The sequence below is a fragment of the Leptonychotes weddellii genome, chromosome 16 (assembly GCF_054177405.1).
Source record: "Leptonychotes weddellii isolate Sample4059 chromosome 16, ASM5417740v2, whole genome shotgun sequence".
Lineage (NCBI taxonomy): Eukaryota > Metazoa > Chordata > Mammalia > Carnivora > Phocidae > Leptonychotes > Leptonychotes weddellii.
Genome location: NC_138384.1, coordinates 12926977 through 12931517, shown reverse-complemented (window position 1 = coordinate 12931517; position 4541 = coordinate 12926977). Strand labels below are relative to the sequence as shown.

The 4541-nt window shown below is 44.4% G+C and overlaps 1 protein-coding gene across 1 annotated transcript in view; it reads left to right on the top strand.

The window, feature by feature from the left end:
• Positions 1-648: 648 nt before the first annotated feature.
• Positions 649-4541, top strand: part of AP1G1 (adaptor related protein complex 1 subunit gamma 1) — a 77879-nt gene continuing 73986 nt past the window's right edge. Inside the window, exon 1 of the mRNA XM_081806395.1 lies at positions 649-981. The gene's annotated coding sequence lies outside the window, so the exon portion shown is untranslated. The remainder of the gene's footprint in view (positions 982-4541) is intronic.

The following is a 4541-nucleotide window of genomic DNA, read 5'->3' as shown; positions in this document are numbered from 1 at the left end:
TTACATTATGAGGAAACTGAGGCCCTGAGAGTTTAAATGACTTGTTCAGTGCAGGAGGTTGAGCGATGGGTTTGGAATCCATTCTTCTGTGTCACCGTCTAATCTAATCTCTAGAATCCGAGACCACTTGGAGCCTGTTCCCGAAGTTAACCTAGAGAGAACGGTAAGGTCCCAAATACGATAGAAAACAGTTTGGGGGGCGCCTGGGTGGCTCAGTTGGTTAAGCGACTGCCTCCGGCTCAGGTCATGATCCTAGAGTTCCGGGATCGAATCCCGCATCGGGCTCCCTGCTCGGCAGGGAGTCTGCTTCTCCCTCTGACCCTCCTCCCTCTCATGCTCTCTGTCTCTCATTCTCTCTCTCTCAAATAAATAAATAAAATCTTTAAAAAAAAAAAAAAGAAAACAGTTTGGGTATATTTGTGTATTAGGTCCCCGCCCCCACCTGCCTCGCCTCGCCCACTTCCTCAGCTACCTTGATAGCCCCGCCCCCTGCAGGTGGCCCGCCGCTTCCTGGTAGCCCAGCCTGCTCCTCCCCCGCAAGCGGAACCAATATTGGGAGTCTTCCAGGGTCAGCCGGACCTTTCTCTCTCAGACTCTTCGCAGCGGTGACTCGGCAGCAGCGTCTCACGTCATCAGTGACCGCCCCGGACCTTGCTACGCTTTGCGTCGCTCTGCTAGGAGCAGTCACCTCCTCCTTGGCAAATAGTCCTCGGCGGGGTCCGAGTTCTTGGATAATAGGAGAAGGGGGTCACAAGAAGTTGCAGCCAGGGAACACGGAATCGACAAGGAGAGGAAGATAGAGACCAAAGTTTCTGCGATACTGTGTGAACTTAGTTAAAAACTCCCTCCTTCCTAAAAGGATCCTTCCGCCTGCAGTAGCGGTGGTGAGGCCGAGGGAGCCGCCATTTTGGATGTTCGGTTCCTGCTGCCACTGCTGCCGCCGCCCCCGGAGCTGCTGGTTTCATTCGAGGTTTCGGGCCGGTGAGTGTCACTCGCAGCGCTAAGAACATATTGCTTCTTTTGCCCCGCGCCTGCCGGGAGCGCTCGGCCGGAGGCTTCCTGTCAATCCCACAGGTCCGGTCCTAGGCTTTGAGGGGTGAGAAGAGAGGACAGAGGTTGGTCCAGGAGGGGCCCGGAGCCCCAGGGGCTGCTCCGACTTCTTGAGGGCCGACCGGAGGCCTCGGACCAGGAGGCTCCGCGCGCGGCTGCGTTCTGTGCTGTGGCGTTGCCCGGCCGGTGCGGGCCTCCTTTGGACCCATTGACTTTCTCGGGCTTCGACCGTCTTTTGAGGGCTCATTCAGGGAGCCGGGGGTTAGCGGGGCGGGTCCCACCCCCGCTTGTTTTCTGTGAGCCACATATCAGCGTTCTTGTATCTTGTACTCGGGTCAGGTCTTTCGTAGAACTCTCTTTAACTCTTCCAGTTGCTCAATTAATCGCTGTCTGCCCTGCAGTGCCGTCCTCTCAGAACCGGACATCGGCCTCGCCTCTCTAGCCTTCCCACCAACTTCTTTCCCGATTTTCAGTGTGCCTCCCCCACTCCCTAACTCACCTGCGAGTGCACTGCTTACCCCTCTCTCAAACTCTTGATTTTGCGGACGTCCGTTTCTAATAATTCTGTCGTCTTGATTGTCTGAAAGAGTCGGGACGATTGGTTATGTTTCCCTGTTCGGGTTTGATGAAGGGGTCCATGAAGCACTCGCTCAGAGTACACTTTAGCAGTAAATGTTTATAAAGCTGATTAAATGGCTTTTGGGGAGAGGTAGGGAGGATCCTTTTAGGAAGGAGGGAGTTTTTAACTAACTTCACAAATGTTTTCTCATTTGTGAATTCCCTTCCTGTGCTGAACACTTGGCTTTTTGGTGCGTATTGACACTTAATGTATTTGTCTTGGTGTTATATATCCCTGGGCATGAAAATTGCCTGAGAAGGAAGGATCTTAATCCGACATCGGCAGAAAGGGAAGTAACTTTTTTGGCTACTGTAGGGATTAGTTAACAGAAGAGAGGAGTGAAGATTTCTTAGTGATCTTAACTTGCAGGTGTTTTGTGCAGTAATAATCTTTGCTGACTGATCCTAAAAACTACTTAGGTTGACTTCGTGTGTTGGATTTTTGGGGGGTTAGTTGAATTTTGAATATTCACTTCCACTGTTCCCCATAATATTTGTCAGACTGTAACACCTTAACTTTTGGTTTAAAAATACAGACTCTCTAGGTATCTATAATCTCACCACTTTTATGCTGCTGTTAAAGTATGTTTGCAATATAGTAGCTTGAATAAAAAGTATTTCACAGTAATTCACTGATTATTTCCTACATTTCAAGTTAGGCGAGTGTGATTGAATCACCTCTGTTTCATCTCAGCCTGGGTTTTTAAATATGCAAAAGAGAAATAACTTATTTCAGATTACAGCCTAGTGACTGCTGAAATTTAAATTTGTAACTTAACGGACTGGGTGTAGAGGAATGAAGAAGAAAGTGAAAAAAATTTATAACTTGAACTTGGATCAAACCTTTTAATACTTCTAATCCATGTCTAAGTGCATTATTCTTATCATCAGGTAGATAAATTCCTGTACCGGTCATATGATGTCTCAGTAGGAGACTGAATGTTTTCATTGTAAATAGTGTTCTTGTTATTTGTTTTAAAGGGGCTTTTCAAAATTATGTTAGTATTTGTGTATTTACTCCCAAGATAGGGAGTTTTCTCTTTTGGTTAAAGAAACGATCAAACCCCTGAACATCTATGGAATGCTTACTCATTTGCTAAGTATCCCCTTGTTGTTACTGAAATGTTCCATTTCTGAGTTACACTTTTTTAAAACAAGGTTATTGGAAGAGCGATCAGATAGGTGTTATTTAACTCCATTCATTTCGTGGTATAATGTATTGGTAGTTAAACGTCATTCATTCTTAGGTAGTTTGCGTTTAATTGGAGAGTGTTCTTTTGCCTTACAAATTACAAGCAAAATGCTGTGTAGTGCACTGTTGATCCCATACTTCAATGTCTACTGTGTTTAAGGTTGTGGGATTATACTCGAAAGAAACATTACTGTTTAGGAAACTTGAGTTCATTTTCTTTTGGGAGCAGTTGCTTGTTCTTTGATCTGTTTCACTTTTACCGGTTCTAGATTTGAGAGTGAATTTTATTTTTTTTTTTCAGTGAACTCTATCCCTAACTTGGGGCTCGAACTCAAAACCCTGAGATCAGGAGTTGAATGGTCTACCAACTGGACCAGCCAGGTGCCCCTTGATAGTGAATTTTAGAGTGAAACTGTAAAGTACAAAAATTGTCAGCAATACCTGATGTTTCACACCCCTATTTATTTTAAAAAGTAGTCTTGAAATTAGTGATGTACAAAAACAAAAGTCTAAGTTTTTTGTGATTTATTTATTTGAGAGAGAGAATGAGAGAGTGTGCACAGGAGAAAAAGCTTGGGAGCAGGTGGGAGGGTCAGAGGGAGAGAGAGTCTCAAGCAGTCTCTGCACTGAGCGAGGAGCCCCTCTTTGGGCTCGGTTTCACCACCCTGAGATCACGACCTGAGCTAAAACCAAGAGTTGGATCCTCAGCTGATTGTGCCACACAGGCGCCCCCAAGTTTTTTGTGATTGATTTTTATTTTTATTTTTTAACGATTTTATTTATTTATTTGAGAGAGAGAGTGAGAGAGCACAAGCAGGGGGAGCAGCAGCAGGAGAGGGAGAAGCCGACTCCCCACAGAGCAGGGAGCCTGATATGGGGCTCTATCTCAGGACCCTGAGATCATGACCTGAGCCGAAGGCAGCCGATTAACTGACTGAGCCACCCAGGTGCCCCCAAGTTTTTTGTGATTTGTAAAAACTCTGTATGTATTGAAAAAGTTGAATAAGTATTTTCCAAAAGATTATTTTTAATTAAAAAAAAAATGAATTAGGAAACTACATACCAAAACAGATTTTCGAAATGCTTAATCCCCTTCTTTGCATTTGATAAGGATTTAAAAATTTTGTGTCTAAAGCAGGACTTAATTGATAGCAAAACTTTAAAACTTAGACTTAGCTTCTGAGAATCTGAAACTCTTACTTTACCTTTCTGTAAACTGCAGCTACTTGTTTAGCTAATTTTGGTCCTTAAAGTTCATTCATTCTCAGCTTTATGAATTGTTTTCAGTTCTTGATTTTGACGTCTTCATCCCTTTGTTACTTTTATTCAGTTCATTTCATGCAGGATAAGATTTAAAGTAACAACTAATTTTAAAATTAGGAAAACATAGACTTATCTAAGCTCTCATATTTCTTGGCTTACAGGTTTTTAAAATTGTATTTGTGTCAAAAAGTATTAGGATTTTTCCATTTGCCTTTTTGTATAGAAAATTTTATATCCTTGGGGTGCCTGGGTGGCTCAGTGGTTAAGCGTCTGCCTTCAGCTCAGGTCGTGATCCCGGTGTCCTGGGATCGAGCCCCACATCGGGCTCCCTGCTGAGCGGGGAGCCTGCTTCTCCCTCTCCCTTGCTCCCCCTGCTTGTGTTCCTGCTCTCACTATCTCTCTCTCTGTCAAATAAATG